Genomic DNA, 24,470 nt, shown 5'->3' with positions numbered 1-24,470 from the left:
AAAGCAAAGACTCTACTGGGCACTTTTGAGTTAAGAGTTTGTGGTTTTGATTAGCTGGGGCTGAAGAATTAATTGGCTGTGATTAACAAAATACTAGAACCAAGGAAGTAAAACCTTTGTTTAACTGGGACAATAGAAACTGACCAACACAGCTAAGAAATTAGTGGTGATTAAGAGACCAGCATCACCGAGGTGAGATCTTGTGGGAAGTGTTTATTTACTCAGGGTCTGCACACAGAAGTTGCTCCAGAAGCGGCCATGGTTGTACCTTATGCTGGCAGCTGAACTTGGGAATGGAAGCGTCACCCAGGTGACACTGGGTTTGAAGGCATGAAGGGGTCATAGAGGGCAGCTGCAGCTTGGAACTGTGAGAGACCAGGAGAGGCCATTGGTGAAGGTGCAGCCTTGGTGGCAGTTGAATCCCAGAACTGAAGGGGTCTTTTAGGAAAATTGGTTTGGCACCATTGAGAGAGCCCAAAAGAGACTGTTGATGAAAGCAGCCCCGTTGCAGCACAGACTGTCAGTACTGTCTGATAACCACCAGGAACAGCAGCGGTAAAGCCAGCGGGAGCTTGGACCACAAGTTGTGTGCGCCGCAGAAGGCAGAGCCAGAGAAGTGACCCAAGCCCCTTGGAGGAGCCCAGAAGACTGTGAGTGAATCCCAGACGCTGGCCACTAAGTTATTTAGACTGTGGGAGTTTAGTTTTGCTTTGCTCAAATTTTGACTGCGCCTTGGTTCTTCCCGCTTGAAGTGAGAAACTATTTACTTTGGATTTTTACAGGAGCCCACAGTTGAGAGACTGAATTTTCAAAGACTGGATTTTTTAAAGAGACTGGCTATATGAAAGAGATTGAATTTTTAAAGACTGTGGGACTTGGGGTTTGGACTGTTCATATTATAATGTTGACATTGATGTGTGCTCTTGGGGAAGAAGAAAGGAACAGTTATGTCTCAATGGTGATGTGTTTGTGTGTCAAGCTGACAAGAGATCAGTTGCACTGGTTAGTTTGATTTCGACTTGCCACAAACTAGTGACTTATCTGAAGGAGGAAACTTCAATTGAGAAAATGCCTCCATAAGACCAGGCTGTAGGGATTTTCTTAATTAGTGATTGGTTGGGGGGGGTCTAGCCCATTGTGTGTGGGTCCATCCCTGGGCTGGTGGTCCCAGGTTCTATAAGAAAGCAGGTTGAACAAGCCATGAGGAGCAAGCCAGTAGGCAACATTCCTCCATGACTTCTGCATCAGCTCCTACCTCCAGGTTCCTGCCCTGCTTGAGATCTGTTCTGATTTCCTTCAGTGATGGACTGTGATGTGGAAGAAAAGCCAAACAAGTCATTTCCTTCCCAGCTTGCTTTTGCTAATGGTGTTTCATCACAGCAATAGAAACTCTAACTAAGATGGCTGATTGCAAGAGCAGTACATACTCTTAACTACAATAGGCCATTTTTTTCTCCAGCCCCCATTTAAATATATTTTAATGACTTTATATCAATGAAAATCTCATCATTTTATTAAGTTCAAAAGTAGATATGAGCATTGTGGGTATTCAATAATGCTCAAGTCAGAATCTCTCCAGGAAACCCAGTGATTTTTATGCCTTCTCATTTCGGCTTGTAGGATCTGCTTTTAATTTTGGATACATTTATCAGAAGGCAGTTAGATTCAAAGGAAGAAAGACAGTCCAGGTCTTAAGGTATTGTTTAAAAACTATTAAAGACTTTATTGAGATATAATCAATGTATCATGCAATTCCCCCATTTACAAATAAAATTCAGTGGTTTTTAAATGCAGTTATCAAGTGGTCCAACCAGCACTTCGATTAATTCAAGAACATTTTCATCTGCACCACCCTGCTGTCTCCTAAAGTCCAGGCCCTCTCTCCAAGTCCCAGCCAACCACTGTTCTGCTTTTTCCACGTAGGTATTCCCAGCCAACCACTGTTCTATTTTCTCTATGTAGGTATGACTATATACTCCAGAAATATGGAGTGGGTGCTTTCCTTGTGATTGTCTTCTGTTACTTAAGAAGAAATTTAAAAAGTCATCCGTGCCGTCATCTTTATTATTTCATACCCTTCTGCTGGCTAGTATCCCATTGTATAGGTATAACATCTTACACTCATCCATTCATTGAGGCGTTTGGATTCTTTCTACTTTCTGCCTATATTGGAAATGCGGTTGTGAATAAACCTCCTCCCCTCCCCCTTTTCTTTCCCAGTTCTTGGGACTGAACCTTGGACCATTCACATTGCTATGCAAACACTCCATGACTGAGCTATATCCCAGCCCCACTGATGATAAGAATCGTTTCATACACATCTTATGTCAACAGAATTTTCCATTCCTCTTAGTGCAATAGTTTTTAAATAAGTTTTAACTACATTTTTTAATTTTTCCTGTGATGAAGGGGGCTGTATTTTATAACTTAACTCAGAAATGTCAGGTATACAATTTCAAGCCTCTTAAATATGGGATCCATCCCTTTTCTTAAATTCTTCTGTCTCTTGGTAATGGGGGAGGAGAGGCTGACTCTTGGGGCGAAGTGGGAGCTGGCTAACTCGGCATTCCTAGACTCGGGAGCAGGTGTGATGGAATTTCCTTCGCTGCACCAAGTCCAGGCCTTGCCTGCAACATTCTCACGGCTTTTAGCCCATCACAATCTTCTTCCAAGGGCGCTGTGCATGCAAGCTGTAGGAAAGAATGAAAATAAAGCAGAGTTAGAGACTTTGGGGAATTTTACAGGGGAGAGGCGCGGAAGCAGCTTCTTTGACACAGGCCAATGAAAGCCTCACTCTGTCCCTGGTGTAACATGGAAGCCTCGTCCCATGTGTCCTGGGGACCTGCAATGAAAAAGAGGGCTCTGTATTAATTTATAGCAAGCTTCTTCCAAGAAATGCAGTGTGTCTCAAACAGACTTTCACTTACTCCCTGGAGGGAATATGCATAAAACTTGCACAAAAAAATACTCCCTTTAAAACTTACACTCTGCAGTTAGTGCTGGGCACAAATAGAACTAGCAAAGCAGACTTCCAGACCAAACATTCCAGTGTATTATTGTCAGTGTGCTTTATAAATCAGTGCAGACCAGAAAAGCAGGGCCTCCTCAACAGCCCCATGACTCGGCTCACTGATGACCCCCTACTCGACCACACTCTAAGAAATGGAAAGCCACTGCTCGTCTATAGCACGTGGCTCAGGCTGTGTATCCTGGGCATGGGCAGCCTTAGTTTTACTTTATCCTCCAGCTCAGACCTCCAAATGCATCCCAGCGGGGAACTGCGTGAGGATTCTCGGAACAGGTCAGCATAGAGGGAGAAGAGTTTTTGTCTTAGTTTCATTTCTGAGGCTGTGATAAAAACACCCTGACAAAAAGTAACATGAGGGAAGGGCTTTTTGCAGCCTGCAGTTCAAGGTCACTGTCACTCACTGTGGAAGCCAAGCAGGAACCCGAGATACCTGGTCCCCCGACATCCAGTCGAGAGTGGAGGAAAAGAGTGTGGATTTGTTCACTAGCTTGCTTCTGCTTGGCTGGGTTTCTCCACTTAGCGCAGTTCAGAACCTCCGCTGAGGCAATGGGTGGCCCACCCTGGGCTGGGTCCAATGCACCCGTAAGCTTAATTAAGACAATCCCCTACAGACATGTATTCAGTCCATCTCAGTGTAGACAAGTATTGAAGCTTTCACCATGTGATTATGGGTTATGTCAAGTTGACAATTAAGGCTATCTTTAACCTTTGACTGTCACACTTAACACGTAGCCCTTTTAAATCATGTTCCTCTCCTAACACCCAAAGTCTTTACCGAGAGTCTGGGGAAATAGCTCAATTGGTACAGTACCTACCATAACCCAAGCTTGAGAACCTGATTTTAAATCCCCAGTACCCATATCAGGGTCTTCTTGCTCACGTGTCTGTAATCTCAGGGCTGGGGGCAAGAGTGGAGACAGGAAGATCTCCAGAGTTCTTTGGGCAGCCAGTGTCAACCATGGATGAGCTCTCTGTTTAGTGCCAGACACTGTCTCAAAACATAAGATGAAGAGAAATTCTGCCCTGTACACAGATGTGTGTGCACACAAAGCATACATATGCCCACCCTACACACAGAGATAAAAAATATTTTAGTTTTTTTTTAAAAAAAGACACTCGTGGTGTGAAGTTCTTGGGGCTTAACTCTAAGAAAAAAAAAAACACTGGCCAGGGCCCTATGGTTCATTTCTGAGAGCCAAACCTGGAGATGTTTGTGACTTTCATTCTACTCCTGGTAAACTTTTAGGTTCTATAAACTTCCCCAGTGATCATCAAGGATTGGAAATTTTAATCCATTTAGCAACAAAAAGATTCAATGCAATATCCGAGGGTTCCTCTAGTGCCCAGCATGGCGTTTTCAGGGGAATATGGTGGGGGCACCCATAATTTTAACATACACATTAGTTAAAAGTCATATTATTTGTCCACAACACTAACTCCATGATGTCTGGAGGCCTGGTCAAAGATAAAAAGGCCAGCTCCCTGCTGGAAATTAAAAATTTGAAGATGGAGACAGCAGAACATCAAGACAAGCATGGGCCATATCTAAGTAACAGATCTTGTATGATTGTTCATGTTACACACCTGGAAAGGCCAGCCCTCCTGCCAAAATTTAAAAATAAAAGATGCTCACACTGGAAAATCTGTTGACACAGGATCTGCATCTCCAAATGGCTGCACATGATTGGCTGGTGGCAAGGAGTAGCTTGCGTTAGTTTGCTGGAGCTGCCAAAATCAAACACTAGAAAACCCAGAGGCTTAAACAAAGAAAATCTATCACCTCACAGTTGGAGTCTCAAATTTGTGACCAACGTATCAGCAGGGTTGATTTCTTCCGAGGATATTTCTTGGCTCGTGCCTGGTCCCCTTGTCCGTGTATTTTCCTGTGGTCTTTCTCTGTCCACGTCTGCGTCAACATATTTTTATCAGGACCCCATCAGTCACCTTAGATTAAGGCTGATTTTTACTGAAACATAATCATGTCTCTAAAGAACCTCTCTCCTGGGGCTGATGAGATGGCTCAGCGGGTAAAGATGCTTGCTGCCAAGATTGATGATCTGAATCTATTCCCCAGAACCCAAAATGTGGAAAACCAACCCCTGGAAGCTGTCCTCTGACCTTCATAAGTGTGTATGCAAAATAAATAAACAGATAAACCAATCAATAAATGAATCTGTCTCCAAAATCAGCTCCATTCTGAGGTCCTGGGGATCTGAGCTATAACATGAATTTTGGAAGCCTGCAGTTTAACCTATAACATGGTTGTTTCCTCTAAGTGGGAACACAGTACTCTGAGTCACTGAACTAGCCATCTGGTAAACCCTCTTCACCCAGAGTCTTCCCCTTCCTAAGGCAGGGTTGTCACAGGCCATCTCCTTCGGGTGTGGGGCTGTTCTTCCTCCTGGCTCACTTCTCACTGAGAGAGATCAGATCTTCCAGACAGTATATGGACCGGTGACACTCTCTCATAGGGGACAAGAGCTGCAAATTTAGCTACAGAACTAAGGTTGCTGCTCAAGTAATCTTCGCGGGGGCAATCATGAGATGCCTAATAAACAGTGATATTAATAAACGGTGCCCATTACATGGAGATCACAGTTGAAGCAGTGCTGCAGGAAGTAGCTGCCGTGAGGCATAACCGACTGTTCACGCTGGAGACAGGACATACAGGTTTGAGGAGTGGAAAACACTCAGTGGCGCCATAATTCTTCCTCAGGGCTGATCACCTGACTAGATGAGGAATGGCTGTAAATTTCAATGGAAATTCAGTCTGGTCTTCTTACCTATTTGCAGAAAAATGTTAGCCAGATTATAGCTGAAAACTCTGCTAATTCTGGGGACGTTTTGGTCTGGTGCCTGGAACAATTAAAGCACGCATTCACACCTACCACACTCGACACTGAGCAGAATTTCCAGCACAACATTTAGTACTTTATTTTTAAAAGAAATAGCAGTGACTGGGGGGGGGGGGGGGGGAGGTGCTTGTTCGGCAGCTTTCTAGCTGAGCTTTCCATGAGACTGGAGGGTGAGGGGCTTCTGGGATGAGAAGAGATACGGTTTGCGCTTTTAAAATGCTTTGCTCAGAATCAGGAACCTTTGGATGCTGAAACACGCCTGCACCTGCACAGACGTTAACAAATCACATTTGCAAAGCTCTGAGAAAACATGGTTCTGTGGGTTGTGTATTCGGTACCTGAACCTAAAGGAGCCTTAGAACAGCTTACTCGAAACCATTTGCTTTCGAGACGAGGAACAAGGGGTTCTGAAATTTCAGATGCCTCCCTCACCCCACACCAGAACATTACCCACTATGGCTGTTGCTTTCAGACCAGTGTACTACCCACCTAAAGGGATTGCTTTTAAGCAGGGTTTGTCCTGTTAGCTTAAATTGTAAGCAAAGAAAACCAAATAAAACAAGCTAGCACACACACGCACCCACCCTACTCTCTCTACAGCAGAATCTCTACTTACACTCCAGAATTAAGAAAGAAAGGCCTTAGCAAACAGAAGAAACCTTTCTGTGGTTGGTTTAGGCCATTCAGGGCTGCTGGTCTCTGAAAGCTGATTTGAGGCTAACACCAGGGGGCGCAGTATCCTTTGTCCTGACATATTGAATGCAGGCTCTGAAGCCTGCCCGGGCCCTCAAGAAAGTTGATGTTTTCCCCCTGACTTCCACAGCCATCTCCTCTCCATCCTCCCAAAGGTCCTCAGATTCTCCCTACAGTCTCAGAAGTGTGCAGGCTGCAGGATTTAGCAGGAAAGGCCGACAGCCCTTTCCCATGGTGGCTCCTCTGCTAAGTCTAAGAGACCCACCAGTGAGTGGCCTATCATTCTTATGATATCTTCTCATCAGACCCCCAAATTAAAGAAAGTCGCAAAGCAAAGGTTTGTTTTTGTTTTATTTTAAATCAAAACAAAACAGAGTGTCATATGGGGACTGACATAGATCCATCTTTGCCTCCTCTCACTCTCACACATACAAATGTAACAAATCATTGTTTCTGGAAAGCTGCTACCCTCTTATGGGGTGTGTTTCCCGACCCGTTTATGAATAAATAGCCTTTGGTAGGGGATGCTTACCAAAGGGATGGACTTAGACATCTATCGGGCTGCACCTCTGCTGCCATTAGCCAGTCACTCTGTACAGTAAGCCTGCATCTCTATGTCCTAACCAACTTGTCGTCAGCAGAAAGACATCTGACACACGTGCTGAAGCCTTCTCATGTCAGAGACCCAGTGCTCCCATTCCCACAGGGCATGTCCTTTCCCTTTCTCGCCATCAAGCACCAAAAGCACAGCCTTTTGCAATGTCCCCAGATTCACTGGGTGTGGTGGCTGTCACCTTTAACCCCAGCACTCAGGAGGCAGAGGCAGACAGATCTCTGTGAATTTGAGACCGGGCTGGGGCTGGTCTACATAGCTAGTTCCACAAAAGAAAGAAAGGAAGGAAGGAAGGAAGGAAGGAAGGAAGGAAGGAAGGAAGGAAGAGAAAAAAGAAAAAGCCCTATTTCTCTATTGTTCTAACTGCATGCAGGTAGGCAGGTTCCTAAAAACATCTTTGAAAAGCAGCGCAGCCTCTTGCCTGCCTCTCATTGGAGTCTCCCAACAACTCTCAGGGACAGTCGGGGAAATCTGCAGCTGAATGGGCTGAATAGGCACGCCCCAGTGCTGGCCTACCACAGGCTGGAAGCAGTCCTAGGGTCTTAGGCTTAGAGGAGGACAGTTTGTAATTACACCAAGGCCTAGGAAGAATACAATTACTATGAGTAATTATTAATATGGTCTCAGCTTCTGAAACATGTTGCAAGTTTTGGCTGCTGAATAGGGCAGAAGGAAGCAACAGGAAAAAGGAGAGTTGGTGTTCACTCTCACCTCATAGACCTTTTTGCTGTCCACAGCATCACTGTTTCATAGAGCAATGGGAAGGGCCGAGCCTGGAGACAGGTAGCCATGTTGTGTTGGCCTGAGAGCCCTCCTTTCCTCGCTCATTCAGTGATGATAACATCTGTCAGCTACGCAGCCAGCCACTGAAATGAAAGCTATACATGTTATTTGGGGGGACAGAGTAGAGTTGGAGGCTTTTGCTTTCTGTTGATGTTCTTTTATGTTATCTGAGGAATTTTGACTTATGCCTGCCTTCCTTTCATATCTTTCACATTTTGTTGGGGGTTTCTGGGAGGCTGACTTACGCAGTGTGTCTGGATGGCATGTGCCCTGCCTCAAGGTTGGTACTCACTGAACAGTACTTCACTGCCAGCTATTGTACCCCCTCCAAACTGAGCAAAGGGACTCCACACTCAAGACATCCAGAAGCTTCTGTGGACCCTGCTCCCGGCTCTCCACGTCCTTAGGTCAAACCCTTCCTTTGCACCTCGGTTTCTTCACAATGACAAGTCAGAGACCAGGTGATTTGAAAACCTGTGGGAAAGTCGAGACAACCCAAAGATGCCTGAGATCCTGTCTCCAATTTAGTCCCACTCTCCAGGAGGAGGCGAGCTTGGGTCTTAGCAGACGGGATGCTTCCTGAGAGAAACTGCCATGGGCTGTGTTGAGAGGGTCAGTCAGAGACAGCTGAGCAAGCTCCAAGGCAAGTCCAGAAAGTCAGGAAACAAATGCCTTGTGAGTGTTGTGTACGCTGGCTCGGCAGCACTGGGGGGGGTGGGGGGGTGGGGGGGAGGCGGGAAAGGACTTCAGCTGTCTCTCTGGCACAGTTGTCACCACAATCGTCTCCAGGGACGAGGAATGCCCTTGGTGGGGCAGAAGGGACATAACTGAAGGTTGGGACATTCATGGCCAAGTGACAGCCACACCTCCATTCCCTAGGATGAATCCTGTCTTCAGGTCCAGGGCTGAATTCAGACCTTCCCTAATCAGACCCCCACCCCCACCCCAGCTTTGGACAAAAACAGAAGGAACGTACTGCCCACAAGAGCTGACCTAAACGTCTATCAGATTTCTCCTTTGCCTTTATCTGAACAAGAGCTGGGAGATAGGTGGGGCTTAGGAGGTTAGGGGTCGGATGCCCACCCTGCTTAACAACTGGTCCTCAGGGACCCATTTGCGTATATACAGGTTCTAAAATTGAACGGAGGTCGCAGAAACCCTCAGTACATTCTTCCCTCCACTCAGAAGAGTGGCTTTTCTACCCGCCCCCTTTGTCTGCCTTTGGGCTGGGGGAACTAGAGGCAGGTAGTCTGGTCCTTAGGAAGGTTGTGACTTTCTTTTCTCCCTGCAGTCTCTCTCCTATTTAAAGCAGCACCTCCTGTCACGGCAGCTCGATGCCAATATTTGTAGGCAGATTTTCTGACATTGTGAGGGGACGTTCAGAGCAGATGGGAAGCCCTTTCCCAAGGCCATTGGGTAGAGGAGAAATCAGTTTCACCAGCACCCAGCAGAGATCCTTAGTCTCCACTGGCAGTCAGCACCCAAAAGCTTTCTCTCTCTCTCTCTCTCTCTCTCTCTCTCTCTCTCTCTCTCTCTCTCTCTCCCTCCCTCCCTCCCTCCCTCCCTCCCTCCCTCTCTCTCTCTCTCTCTCTCTCTCTCTCTCTCTCTCTCTCTCTCTCTGTGTGTGTGTGTGTGTGTGTGTGTGTGTGTGTGTAAAGGAAGGAGAGAGTTCGTGTCTTTAAATTATGTGCAGCGCCTGGTAAAATTGCAACTCCCTCTAAAGTCTGTACTGTCGGCAGTGCTTGCAACTAGAATAATGGTAGCACAGTATACTGACACCTGGAAGACCCTCCTTTGTAAAAGGGGGCTTGAGATGCAGAGGCAGTTTGCACCAAGGGGTGAGCAGGTAGCAACAGCTCAGGCTGATCTCCAGAGGCAAAAGCCAACAAATAAAATGCCGCTCCAAACAGCACATTCTGAAAACGTCTGTCCGCGTAATTCTGAATTTTTTTTATAGAAACGCCAACGGTTGTGCTTTACAAGTCACTTTCAAAGGTATCCCCGAAAGTCTGGCCACTTGTTAAAAATGCTTGCTTTTCTACGTGGTTCTTTTCGGCGCCCAGTTTGTATCTCTAGTAAGCAGCATTGTGTATTATCCTTGGGTCCGTTCCCCCCTCCCCAGACTGAACTGAAATAAAGCAGGGGCTCTGGAACTGAACGCCAAAAATGTTGCGGGGCTTTCTCGGCTGGAGAGGGTCTCCGGCCAATCCCGAGACCCGCCTACGGAGAGCCCACCCAGACGTGCACCGGCAAGTTTGTAGGAGTCTTCGCAAAAGCGGAGGAGTCCAGGGCAGCCCAAACCTCAGGGTGACCAAGAGCAGAAGAAAGGAGGTAATCAGGGAAGAGAAATGTCAGGAAGAACCGGAAATTTGCAGACGTGAAGGCTGATCAAGCAAATATTGCCAGGATGATTAACTGCGGGAGGGAACCTGCGGTGCGGTGCGGTGCGGTGCGCAAAGAGATCTGAGACATCTTTTAGTTCCAGTCACAGCCTCCTCCACCATTCCTGTGCGATGATGTCTAATAATTTCTCGCCGTTGCGCTTAGCTCCACGGTCTTCACTGTTAAAAGGAGTATCCTCAGCAACTTGAGGCTTACCTGCTTCCTTTCCCCCGGTTTTCTAGTATCTGTTCCTATTCTGTTTGGAGCCGTAGAATAGCTGTGAGGGATAGGGACACATGGCCTTACTAAACTAAACGCGGCAGTTCCCAACCGCGCACTGAAAGTTGCTTCGTTTCCTCTGATCTTCCAAGATAGGGCTCTTCCAAATATCGATGCTCCCCAAACTCAGTGGAGTTCGCTGTCAAAAACCAGGAACCCACATCAGAGACACTTGATGGAGATCCTGCGTTCCCACGCCTCTCGCAGTGTCACACCCGTTTGGCTGCCGAAGCCTGGGGAACAAACACCAGAGCCGGACTGCGCCATGCGCTTTCCAAATGAAACTTCAGCCCCAACGGTCGGTCTTCTCGACGAATTTGTGGAATAAATGAGCCTTTCCTGTCTCGCAGCTTCTAAAAATTCTCCCCACAGTCTCACAGTGCCCTGTTTAGCTGAGCGGTCTTCTGCGGCTAGGTTAAGAATGCGCTGGAGTAGCGAGGTCCTTCCAGCAAAAGTGGGAGCTCCGAGCAGCTCTGGCGAAGTGATGGCTTCCACCGCCTGCCCCTGCTAGGAGTAGAGTGAATTTCCGCATAGGGAGAAATGCGCTGTTTGCAGTGCACTTGGGTGCAGAAGCCGAGCAAGTTGCCCCCGGCTCTTTGTTTTTCAGAACACGACACGCTCTGGTCGTGCGAATCCACCACACTGTTTCGTGGTTTCCGAACTTAGAGAATCGTGCCGACGTTCGGCAGCGCGCAGCTGCTTGAGGCTGTTTTTAAGTTTTTGCGGAACGAGGCCGAAGAGTGGGTGCAGCTCCCCAGACGTCGTCAGGCTCGGCTGCCACTACCGCTTGCTCCCCTTCAGTCTCCTGTCCTTCTCTGGCTTCCCCCCACCCCCAACAGTGCAACCTCTTTCCCTCGACTGCTTAGGGAAAGGAGGATAGGATACCCAAGCTGTAGTGTGCCTCAACCTGAAGTTTCGCCCGGCCTGGTTTAAATATCAAAGGCTGGGCCGCGTGGGCAGGATCGCAACTGGGCCCGAGACACAGACTTTTATTTGTGTAACAAAATCGGTTATATGCGAGTCACTTGAGATAACCATGTTTTTTTCTTCACTCTTCAACGTATCCCTCAAACTGCTAGAACTGATCCGTTAGAACGGAGGCTCAGTGAGCCTAAATAACTGGCTTCCAGCTGTAAGCCCACAGGCGATTTGGTTATTTACCGCCCCCCCCCCTCACACACACACCCCGCAAGTGTTACACCAAAGAACCCTTTCTGCTTTAGAGAGATAGGAAGATCCCTCCTAAATGCCCTAGTCCTGGGCAAGGAGGGATGCGCTGTGCTTGGAGCCTAAGTATTGAATTCTGCATTTTGGTGGTGTGTGGTAAAGGAAAGGTACAAGCCAGGCCGAGTGTGGAACCTCTCAAGCTGTGATTCCTTCCTGAAGCCAGGAAGAAGTTGGTGGCCCACTCCTCCCTACCCGCAGGGTTGCTCAATCTGGGGCCAGCACTGCCCTCTTCCCTCAAGAGAGTGCTAGCCGGAATCCTTTGCCTGGAGCCATAGGTGCACGTGGTGCGCAATGACCCAACGCAACGTCCTGGGACCGCTAGCCCTGACCCAAAGCCTGACTCGAATCCCTTTCTCAGGGCGGGGGAGATGGGGGACTCGGCCCCTCGGCAACACTGACTTGGCAGACAAGCTTTCCCAGCTCCTTTTCTGAGCCTTTGCCTGGCAGTGCCTTCCGGTGCCCTCTAAGCCTGGAACCCCTGGCCTTGTCCTATCTGTCTCCTAAGGAACCGGCTCAGCCCCCTAACTCTCTCAGGAGCGACCCTGGAGTCCTTAATTTTTAACAGCAGGACCTGGATCCTTCTCCAGTCTCCCAAAGACCCTCCCTTCCTGCTGCCCATCCCACCAAGGAGCAACTGGTTAGTTCCGAGGCTCTGCCACTAGCCGAGCTACCTAAACTTTTTCAAAGATAAGTTTGCTGGTGCTTTGACATCTTAAAGCTCGTCTCAGCTGGCTCTGGCAAGGAGAGAAAAGTAGCCACCCATTCCCTCTTCCTCGATTCTCTCCACCCACCAGTCACCTTCACCTTTCCCCAGTCCAAACCTTGCCGGCTGGCAAGACAGCAGAAGTCCCCAAGGACACCAACTGTGCTAGCCACGGAGTTCTTTCCGCCTTTCTCCCCGCCTCTGTGAGGACCTCTGCCTTTCTGCCCTCTCCTCCCCCATCTTGCTTTCAGCGGGGAGTCTCGGACTTGCAGTTTGGGTTTCAAATGCATTTTGCCTTGTTTTAATTTTGTTTAAGGTTCCACCCTGCCCGAGCCTGGAGCTTTGCTTTCCGGTTTTCCAGTTAGGAGCTTGGAGGATGGACCCTTTGAGCAGGGCCTGTCGACTTTCCATGGAGACCCAGGGGCTCCCTATTTCCCCCACTGTCTAGTTGTGTAGTCCCGCGGTGCCCCTCCATCTCGCTCAGCTCCCACCCCCCATAGCTGTGCATGAGGCAGATATGGTCGGCTACTTAGGATACAGGAGTACGTAGCACTGTAGAGGACACGCTGTCCTATTATTACTGCCCTGAGCTCTTGACACACAGGGAGAACTGGAGGTAACCAAGTTCACTCCCCTGGGGTTGCCCAACTTAGAGCGCTAAACCTAAACAGGAGACTTCTAACTCAGACAGGACTTCAACTAGCTTGATTTGTGGCTTAATCTGTTATTTTGTCTAGAAGTCTGAGATTTTGGGGGGGGGGGGGGTTGTCCAAATTTACTAGCCTTCCAAGTCACGAAGCCCATAGGCAAGTTCCAGAGAAAGTAGAGGAACAGAATGAAACCCTGGGGCTGAACTTTTCTAAATACCACCACTTGAGGCTAGAAATGGAACTTCATCATGACCTCCACTTAGTGATTTCTCCCACGTGGCAAGTGAACTCCTATCCCTAGCCAGAGACTCGGACACCTGGCCAGAGTCGCACCCTAACGGCAAAACCGGGACGAACCAATGTCTGGCGGGTCCGAATTAGCTTTGTCTTTTTGTTCAGGGTTAGGTGGCAACCCGGTGATACTGAATTTGTAACTACACGCACCTGCAGGAGTATCAGGGGATCTTTCTTTCCCCTCCCCACCCCCTCCTCCATTTGCAAGGGGCCTCTCCACTATTTCCTTCCAGCACCTGAGCCAGGAGCTCAGGGCCTCCTGCTGGGTTCCCTGCTACGCACTTCACACAAACCTGACTCAAACTTCAGACTTCCAGGAACCAAACTCACACCCCCTCTGCAAGCCCCGGAAACCTCCACCACCAAGCCCAAGCCAGGCCCTGATGGACTGGCCAGTGTTGTAGCAAAAATCCTTGTTAGAGGAAGCTAGCTTCCTTGTGGGTTACCTGGAAGAAAAATAGATTTCCGAACTCGCAAAGCAAAACAGGAGACTCCTGCTCTGACTTTGATATGAGCCTTTCCTCGGGAAGGCATGGGAAGGGAAAAATCTAGGTACCTGTGCTAGCCTCAACTTTGAAGATTCCACGGAACTGACTTTCTAGTCCTTAACACTTCAGAGACCAGATGGAAGGGAACACCCAAACCTGGCTAAGCCATCCTCGGTTGTCTGCACCAACGCACCGTGGTGGAAGTCAGCACTTCTAGGGCAGAAGCTACACTCTGGTTTGTGTCTGCTACGAATATAAAACAATCTCCCTCACAAAGGAGCGCGAGTCCAATCCCTTTCCCATCTCCACCGCTGTGTAGCGGGCTAGAGCTTCGGACACTTTGCCGCCTTTATTTCGAGTCTCCGGAACTTTAGATTTCTCAGGGAGAGGCTAAGGTAGGTGAGTAACATCTGCCTTCGATGTTAAAATAGCTCTCAGGAAACTGCTGACTGGGCTCCTCCAGGAAGAACCAGAGTGGAGTGGAAGAAGGAGAGAAGAGGAATGGGGAGGGGCAGAGACGGCGAGCTTTTTTTTTTTTTTTAATCTTTTTTGGAAGCTATCTCCTTTACACCTGAACCTTTTTGAATTATTGCCAGACAGGACAGGAGACTGGAGTTCTTCCTAGGGGAAAGTCAGACGTGAGGGACGTCTGCCTCTTCTACATCTCAATTGAAGGTAGCTCCTCCCCCGCCTTAAGTTTAGCACCTTTGCCTTTTAGCAGGGTCACCTCTGCCTGTGTGTTGGTGGTTAGTGCAGCCCAGCCGGAGAGGCACTCAGGGCAGACTTCAGGACCTTCAGAGGTCTGCTTAGCATGTGGGAACCTGGGAAGAGGGAGCTGGGCTGAGGAGGAGCCCACCAACCTCTCCTTTGGAAGCCCCTATTCTGCTCAATGCGGGCTTCACGTTTGTCTAATCCTCAGGCCTGGGTTCAGAGGAAAAGGGAGCAAGTGCTGTCTGCGTTTCTCATTTTCATGTTCTACTGTGTGCAGGGCTCGCCTGCTTTTGTCTTCTCTCCCTTCCCCGTTAAGTCTTGGCAATCATGGAGGGGGAACCCTAATAATGGGTACTAAGAAACTGACTAGTTTATTCCTGTTCATCGGGACCAAAACAGCATAAACACTGACTTTCCATTGAAAATAGGAACAGAAAAGAAAGAAAGAAAGGAAGAAAGGAAGGAAGGAAGGAAGGAAGGAAGGAAGGAAGGAAGGAAGGAAGGAAGGAAGGAAACTAAAACATTTATTTGGGTAGAAACCAGTTGGGACTGAGAAATGGGTAATAGTGTGTGCACTTGCTGATTCTGTCCCTTTAAGAAAAATCCATAAAGGCTTTCTATCAGCCCAGTGTCTGGGAAAGAAGCAAACTAACTGCTTGGAACAAAAGAGACAAAGAGGCCAAACAACAAAACAAACAAACAACTCCCCCTGCCCCCACTGAGACAACAATAGACTAGACACAGCAAGTGCAGTTATGGCCTGGCCGGCTGCTCCTGTCCACCTGCCAAGTCTCCCCATTTGGCTAGAGACCTTCTCTCTCACCCCCTCCCAGCCCTCCACCCCCCTCCCGAAGCCCTTTCTGTCTTTCTCTGTGTGACTCTCTGTGTCTCTCTTGGGATCTGCTGTGTGTGTGTGTGTGTGTGTGTTTGTGTGTGTGTGTCCTGTTTTGTATTTCACTGTCTCAAAGACCTTTGTGCCCCCCCTCCGGAACATTAACACCCCGCATTTATTTATTATCTGTCTATTTCTTAGAGCATCTCAGCAGCTCTCTTTTAACTGCCCAGCTCCTCAGAACCTGTGCCTTCCCCTGGCACCCCTTTGTGTTCCCTTTGTGGCAGCCTTTGCCAGGAGTGCCCAAAGTCCATTTGCACTTCAATTTCAGCCATGCCTCCTGTTCAGCTCTTTCTCCTTTTCTGTGAGGCCCTGGCATACTCCCTCCCCATGCGCAAGCAGCCCTTTCTTCGCTGCTTGGCACCGCTTGGGACTCTCATGCATGCCTGCCTTCTCTTTCTCTCACTCTCTCTCTCTCTTCACTTCTGCTCTGCAGCAGGCCCCCTCCCCTTTGACCCCAAATCCAGCCCTTTTCTTTCTCCATTCCCCCTCCCCTTCAAACTTTCATAAAATACTGTAAACAACTTTGCCTGGGGATTGCTTTTCTTTGGGGCGTGAATAGAACGCTTTGGAGAGTGAGAAATGGGGAAAGGAAGGAGTGGACACCAGGAAAGCGCAGTCAGCAGAGGCGGTGGCAAGGCTAGCTCCCAGCCAATAGCCTTGCTTCCTTTCAAATCACCCCTTTTGTGCCAGTATCCCTCCTGAGGCATCTCTGTCTGCTCAGGAAGGCCTGGCCCAGGCCCGAATCCCTTTACAATGGGCGGTAGGGGTGAACCCAGGCACCCATACCCATGGGGAGAGTTGCTGTTGACTTAGCCACAGGCCTGTCCCCCACCCACACCCCTTATGAGAGGTAGGGGTTCCCTGGCGATGGTGGCAAGGTCTTCCATTTCTTTTAGAGAGTAGTTTAGAATAGTGACTGTGAAAGAATACTTCGCCAAGGACTAGAAAAGAGCAAGTGGAACGGGGATTGGACTGTTGGAAGCAGAAAGGAGCTCCCACAAGCCAGGGAGAAGATGTTCATCCCCACCCCGTGGCACACATGCGTCTGTGCGCAGACCACAAAACCAGGACAAATTAGTTTCCTGGCCTCACCCCTCCCCCTCCTTCATCTTCTCTTCAGTAATACCCAGACAAAAACATACATGGGGCAGTCCTGAAGGGAGAAAAACCATCGAGCCTTAGATGAGTATTAGAAACAGAAGCAGCAATTTACTCTTGCTGTTTGGTTGCCTGGTGATGAGGACAGTAGGAAGAAACATTGATGTTATCAAGAACGTACACGGGGCTGGGGCTCTAGCTCTTCTCCGTGAGAGAGCCCTCATACAGCCTGTGTAAGGCTGGCACCTAAAACAACTGCTTAAAAAAATTAGAGACGTGTGTGGAAATATATTTATGTGAATGTATGTATGTCTTTGGGGGTGGCCACTTGTCAAAAGAGAAGGGAGGAATCTGAAAGCAGTCGGAGGCCACTTCTTGGTCAGGCAACCGTAGGAAGGCTGCTGTCCCTCCCTCAGGGTGGTTTTCTAGAGACCAGCAGAAAAAGCCAGGCCCAGACCTTGCATAGGCCTCAGCTCATGAATGAGTCTTCCTTTCCTCGTTCTCTCCACTTCTTTCTTTCTCTTCTCTCCCTTTACTGGCTTCCTCCCAGAGCTCTATAATTAAAGGGGAAGTCTACCAAATTGCCGCGATTTTCACGTCCTAAGGGAACCTTCGTTGCTGTCTGACTCATTGTTTGAACCCTGTAGGCCATGCAACAGTCTACTCTTTCTTTGCCCCAGTGTCACCTGAAGTCGTTTGTTCTCCGCTGGGGTCATTAGGCTATACTGTCTAGTCTCCCTTCTCTTCTTTCCTTTCCAGAGTTAAGAAGGAGACCCTTATGCAGCGCCTAACCTATTTGTGCATGCTTCTACACATCTCTAGAGGCCTGCTTTAGGCAGTGGCAGCGTGCTAAACAGAGCCCTTTGGCCAGAAACCCTAAGGAGAGAGCAACAGAAAGGGGTGTGTTCTAATGAACCCTTGTGCTGGCCCAGAACGGTCCCAGTTGGGAATACTGTTTTCTTGGTATTTTGACCTTGTGTCAAAATGACGGATTCCTCCCCCTCCCGGGAAGTCACTCTCTAGCCAGCAATGTTTCTGGAGCTGTTCTGGGCCACACATCGGTGCATCTGGAAGCATTCACTGGAAGAGGCCTCCTGGCTGAGTGTGGCAAGGCCTGCTCCTCAAGCTGGGGAGCTACAGTGGAGCCTCTGAATTTAAGGCTGGGAGAAGGAGCACGCTGAAAAAGTTCCCACCTCCAATTTCCTTTTTCCATGGTCTTATTGTGTGCTCTGCTGATCCTCCATGTCCACACTTCCTGGCTTCCTGTGTGGGTTTCCTGTTTTATCTCAGTCTCAGCAGCCACCGAGAGCCACAAGATGGCAGAGATGCTGGCAAGGTGGATAATCCCTCGTTATCCAGCGCTCTCGCTTCTCTGTCCTTAAAGTCTCCACTACTTAGGGTGTGGTTGTGGGAACTTGCTTGTGTTTCTCCCTGTTTGGGTATTCTGAGGTCCATGTGCCACCTTTCTGTAAACTACAAATACGCTTGTCCGTTCCTGCTGGAACAACTCCCCCGTGCAGAAGTCAGCTGCCATGCACCCAGCGTCGATAAGCGGCGCACAACCTGCGCAACCAAGCCTGTGCCTTCAGCTCCCCAGTTCTGACAGATCTGAATGCTGGTGGCCACTTAGAGATGTTCTGCTGAAATGAAAAACACCACACAGTACGACTTCAGGATGCTAAGGGCATCTGAAGCCTTCTGAAACCTTGCGTTGTATTCTTTTGGGGCTGCTGTCTAAGAAGAAGCCTAAGATTATGTTTTCTTATTTCCTCATTGACCTCCACTCTACGGTTTCACTGCCACGGTGGAAGCAAGGCATTCCTTACTTCAATGGGTTAAATTAGTAAGCCCCCCTGCACCCACCAACACTGGTAAGCCTTCTGTTCTTTGCTTGACTTTGCTTCTAGTAGTCTAGAACTCTCTTCCAGCTAACCTGAGAGAAAGCACTATTTTAAAGCTGACACTACTGCTTACAGAGTTAGAGGCAAGCTTGCAAAACATGCTAGAGAGGAAAGCCACCCCCAGAGACGAGGAGCAGTTCCTGCCCAGGAGAGCCCCTGTTAGAGAGGCTGACCTTTCCTACACAATGGAAACCTCTCTCCTGAAGAGTCTGTTGATCACTTCCCCACTGTGCTGTCTGTCAACCCTGACTGCAAAAGAATCACTGGGGAGCTTAAAAAAAACAGTCTGAGAGGGAGAGAGAGAGAGAGAGAGAGAGAGAGAGAGAGAGAGAGAGAGAGAGATGCTCATTAAGAACACTTGCAAAAGACCTGAGTTCAGTTCCCAGCACCCACATGGTGATTCACAACTATCTGTAACTCTGGGTCCAGGGAACCTGACATCCTCCTCTGATCTCTCAGACTACTGCTTACACATGGTGTTCGCACAAGCGCACACACGCACATATACACACGCATATGTATGCAGGCAAGACACTAATACAAATAAAATGAAAAAATAAATCTTAGAAACAAAACAAAAACAATGCCTGGGCTTCCCCTCAATTCGATTAGATCAGAATTTCTAGGAATATGGTGTGGGCATCAGTATATTTTTTTTGGCACCTGAGTGGCTCTAATACTTTGTGGGGGTTAGACACACTGAATTATAGGTCAGGAGACCGGTATATTAGAATGTATAGTGCTCTCTCCTTTATGAAGAACATGATGAATTCACTCCGACCATGGGACATGGTTCTCTGGAGACAGAGCAGAAACTGGTAGATTTTGTGTCGTTCACAGATGAGACTTAGGGGTGAGTACTAACCTGGAGATGTGAGAACACAACCTCTATCGCCTATGATGCGCGTGGGTCATCCCTAACCCAGGTTGTGACCTTGGACAAATGACCTCTTGAGCGTCAGCCCTCCCCATATCACCCCCCCCCACGTGTAAAAAGAAATGGCCGCTGAGAGAGCCCTGTAATCTTTCCTGTTGCGCTCCCACCTAACCTTGATTTGCTAAACCCTCAGGAACCCTGAAGCTTAGCTAGGCAGTCCCCAAATCTTTTCAGAGGCTGGCTCACTTAAGTCATGCATATTCCTGACAGCCACTCTTTGGAGGCTCCACGGAATCCCTCTCCCAGACCCTAAGTACCAGAGTGGTGATTTTTAAATAATTCTGGGCTCCCTTAATTCTCTCCCCCAGTCTCGTGCAAATGAGCAGATGAAGAGAATGGAGGGGTGGTAATGTCTCCGAGCCGTGGGTAATGACTAACAGAAGCTTATCCAGTTGGAGAAGTGTCTAGTGGGTTGCTGCTGGGGTCAGTGTTCGTTCTGGTCTTAATTAACATCTTCATTAATAGTGTGGGAGAGGGAATAAACAATAGCTAATGATATTTGCAGATGGTAGTAAATTCAGAGGTGTTGCATCTACCAGGGAGAGTGGCAAGAGCCATGGGGATACCAGAGATGTGAACAAAAAGCAATTATAATGATGTTTATTCTGGAAAAAAAGCGGAGAGAAATGTTTAGGGGGGAAATGACAGGGGACACCGGGAAACGCCAGAAGAAACAACCATCTCTACCATTTGTAACTTGGTGTGAATTTGGCAAATGAGGCAGTTAATAGTCTTAGAACTTCTGTTGCACGTGCTGGCACAGTCCTGAAAAAACAGCAATAACCACAAGGACAATAGCAGTGACTGCGTCCAACATTTGGAGCTGGCTGCGGTAGCACAAGTCTGAAATCTTCAGATGGGGAGATGGAGGCAGGAGAGCCGGAAGCTCAAGGGCAGCCTTGCTGCATGGTGAGTCTGAGACCAGCCTCTGGAGCTGTGGAAGAACTTGACTTAACAAGCCCCCAAACAAGCAAAAGACACAGAAGCCCGGTGTTTATAGTGTTTACAGGCTAGGCGGGATTCAAAATGGTCTATGGTCTCAGTCTTAGCTCCGAAGGCTCCACAAAGCTTGGATCTCTGTAGTTTATGACATAGACTTGTAATCTTGGGGTTTTAGATGTAAACAGACCCATGTACATGAGGAAACGAGAAGGTCCTCGTCTCGTGGACAGAATCCTCTCACCAATGACTTTTCCTATCTCCAACCTGCTGGCTATCTTTTTCTTTCTTTAGGCAATTGCTTGAAGAATTGATGTGATCGTGAGGATAGAAAGAAAACTGTGTCATAAGGATAAAGAAAAACTTGTTGCAAAGACCCGGAAGGGATGAAAGAAAGAGAAAGAGGAAAGAAGCGAGGGAGAGAGGAGGGGGATGGAGAGGAAGGAAGAAAAGAGAAAGGGAGATTCATATCTGCTTGTGTTTCCCACAGGGGTTGAGCCTACAGAGCAATATGGGTGCGGGGCTTGCATGGGTCACATATTGTCTTTGCGTGTCTAATTCTCAGTGACTCTTCCTAGCAGTTCCTCCCACATCTCTGAACGAAATCAGAAGAGCCAGAGAGGTTAGGTCACTGGCTGTGAACACACAGGAAGGCTGTAGGTTGGCGGGCCAAAGGTCAGTTGTTTCTTCCCTCCACTCGTGTCCCTTTGAATCACAAATCTGTTTCCTTTTATGTCAGTTCCTCCAACCTAGAATAATGGCAACACACAACCACACATGGAGAGCCAGAGGTAAAAGTGTAAAGGAGAAAAAGGACCCTGGAGAGCAGAGGACAAAGGGAAAGTGGCCAACATAGACATCCTTCACCCAGCCCAATGTGATTGAATTATTTATAATTACATTTTGAAATTAGGAAAAACAGACTTTCCAAATAGGCTTTCCAAACAAGAAAGACTTCAGCACAATGGAAGCTAAAATAATGTGGATTTGACCTCGAGGGAATTTGGCAGAGAGTACTAGTGTCTGAGACAAAAGTAAAATGAAAAGGAAAAAAAACAGTTGAATATAGAAATGCAAAGCCCAGGGCCAGACGGATGACAAAGGTCTCCACGGTCGCATCAGGGGAGTCCTGGGACGTCAGACACATGGGCCTTGCCATGGGTCTCCCTACTCCCAGGAGGCTCCACATGCCGACACAGGGTTAGAAACTGGAGATTGAAATGTAAAAGGGATGAGCACTTCTGAGCATGAACATAAAATGTATAATTCAAAGGCTCAACTCAGAGAAAGCTCCAAAGTCATTAATGGCCAGGATAGAAAGGCTCTCCCTGTCACCTCCTTCTTGTAGAGGCCTGCACAAGCAAGGGATCCTCTTATGGTCACTTCCTGCCTTTCCTTTTTTTTTTTTTGTAGTTTTCATATTTCTATCATTTTCTGAACTCTAGATGAATAAAATCATGCTGCCTGTTTTCTCTCATGGCTCGCTTCTTCCAGCCATATGTTGTGTGTAAGTAAACTCTACCATATTTATCCATTGTACCATTGAGGGAATTTGGGTTTTTTGCCTATGGAACATTTATGAACAATTCTGCTATAAACTTCTTGCACATGTTACCTGTGGCTTATGGTGTCCCCGGGTAAAGAAAGAAAGCTTTCAACTACAGTCTTAAGAGAACCTACTGGCTAGTTGGCTTGAGAGCTAAAAAGCTTTTTAAATTTTATTTAGTGTTAAATGTTTGGGAACAAAACAAAAACAAAAGGTTAATAATATTATTACATCATATACTCACACTATATAAAATTCAATTTTCCATGTCCAGAAAGAAAACTGCATTGAGACATAGACACACTGTCCCTGGCTCCCTTTGTAGAGTGTTGGCAGAAGTGTGGACTTGCCTCAGAAACCATGGCCTGCAGAGCTTACACTGTGTATACTTTAACAACTTACTTAACTTTACTAACTCTTACTTAAATCAAAAACAAAAACAAGCAAACAAACAACCCCCCCCCCAAAAAAAACCCACACATACAAAAAACAAAACAAAACAAAAAACCCAAAATAGCAAAAGCTAAAATCTCTTCAGAGTTTGAATATAATGAGAGCGGAAGAGTCAACCGACATGAAACCTTTAGACGCATTCACCAGACAGAATGTCCAACCCTACCCACTCAGGTAAGCAACATGGGACCATCTAAACAAGACTTTCTACATCCAAGCAACATAGGCCCAAAGAGGAGTCTACACAAGGACACTGCACATGCCTGTGAAGGTGGCTCTGCTAAAGTACTGGCTCTTCACAGTCAAGATTTGTTGATCTTTGCCCTGGAAGTGAAATTAGAAGCTTGGTTTAGTAGAGAACGGTGATACCTGCCACATCCCAGGTACAACGCTAGTGACTTGCATTGCTGTTACGAATAGGCAGCTCTTTCCTTCCCTCCAGTGTTTCTCGGACCCCAAAAGTGCAGTCTAACTTCTATTCCCCCAAAGGTCAGGTTCTCCGCAGCTGTCAGTTTACAGCCATAGCTGATGACTAACTATTTGACTAATACCGTTCATACTCACATTCCCTTTGGGCATCAGGTATTTAAAAGCATTGACTAACAAAGTCTGTGCAGTCCTCAGGGCCAAAGGAACTAAAACACACAAGTACTCTTTCTGGATCCAAGTTGGAGAGGGTCTGGCCAAGTGGATTCCAGATTTCTTGGAGAAAAATTGTGAAAAACAAACAACAACAAAACCCATCAGAAGAGTTCGCTGAAAGATAGAATTATACAGAGTGAATTTAGGGCAAGACTGGCTCAGCAGGTAAAAGCTCTTACCACCAGGCTGACTGAGTTCTGTGCCTGGAAGCCACGTAAGTAGACAGGGAGAACCAACTCCCAAAAATTGTCCATTGATTTGTTCGCACGCACACACACACACACACACACACACACACACACACACACACACACACACGAGAGAGAGAGAGAGAGACAGAGAGAGACAGAGATAGAGACAGAGAAATATATGTAGAAAAGTAAAAAAAAAACTTTAAAAAGAGTAAATTTGGAGAACTAATATTACCTAATTCTTGAGAGTTCTGTCAATGCTACCTAATATCCAAGACTGTGATTTGCACTAATGTGAACAAAAAGGTCAATGGTTCAGAAAAAAAACACAACAAGCCCATGTGTATACTGGCAATTGAATATAAAGTATATAAAAACGTTGAGTGGAAAAAATCTTTTCAGTGAATGGTGCTGGAAAAACTGGGTAGCCATATGAAAAATTATAAATTTCAATCCATATCTTGCACTAAATGCGGACTTTCACTCGAAATGAAATCTAGATTTCAATGTAAACGATCAAATTATAAAAATCCTAAAAGAAAATTTATGGGAGAAATTCTTTGTGTTGTTCCATTAGGCAAATTGCCTTAGATAGAAACCAAAAGCACAATCCATAATTTTGACTTCATCAAAATTTTTAGAAATCTGCTCTACAAAAGGCAATCTTAGAAGACTGAAAACAAAAATCATAGACTCAGAAAATATTGCAAATCAGTCATGTGGCAAAGGCTTTGCAGGCACAATATAGAAAACTCTGAAACTCAACAATAAGAACACAAGAAAATCACAGCCAGATGCCTCTTCTGGGATGCTACAGAGACACAAATATGCGCAGGACACCCTGCCCACACCGTTGGCCTTCAGGGAAATAAATGCCGAGAGGATAAGAGGACACACTGCATACTTACTGGAAAAGCTATCCAAAAAAGAGTGGGCCAGGATTGTGTGTGTGTGTGTGTGTGTGTGTGTGTTGGGGGGTGGGGATTCTAGCCTAGTATGTGTTGGTGAGCAGGTAGAGAAACTCACACCCACTGTCAGTAAAATTGTAACAAACAGCACAGTCACTAACTGTTAAAAAAAAACCATGTCATTTCAGGCAAAAAAGAGACCAGCTCTGTGCCCAGTTATTCCCAAGAGAGCATGTGTCCACATGGGGACCTGA

The 24,470-nt window shown here is 47.2% G+C and overlaps 1 long non-coding RNA gene across 2 annotated transcripts in view; it reads right to left on the bottom strand.

The window, feature by feature from the left end:
- Positions 1-1,697: 1,697 nt before the first annotated feature.
- Positions 1,698-24,470, bottom strand: part of LOC142833968 (uncharacterized) — a 39,121-nt gene continuing 16,348 nt past the window's right edge. Inside the window, exons 2-3 of one of the 2 annotated variants that reach the window (XR_012907478.1) lie at positions 7,901-8,055; positions 1,698-2,690 (exon numbers count right to left, since the gene is read on the bottom strand). This is a non-coding gene — a long non-coding RNA (uncharacterized LOC142833968). The remainder of the gene's footprint in view (positions 2,691-7,900; positions 8,056-24,470) is intronic. The other variant, XR_012907477.1, reaches the window with a different exon arrangement.

This window comes from Microtus pennsylvanicus, chromosome 13 (assembly GCF_037038515.1).
Source record: "Microtus pennsylvanicus isolate mMicPen1 chromosome 13, mMicPen1.hap1, whole genome shotgun sequence".
Taxonomy (NCBI): domain Eukaryota; kingdom Metazoa; phylum Chordata; class Mammalia; order Rodentia; family Cricetidae; genus Microtus; species Microtus pennsylvanicus.
This window is presented reverse-complemented; position numbering and strand designations above follow the sequence as displayed.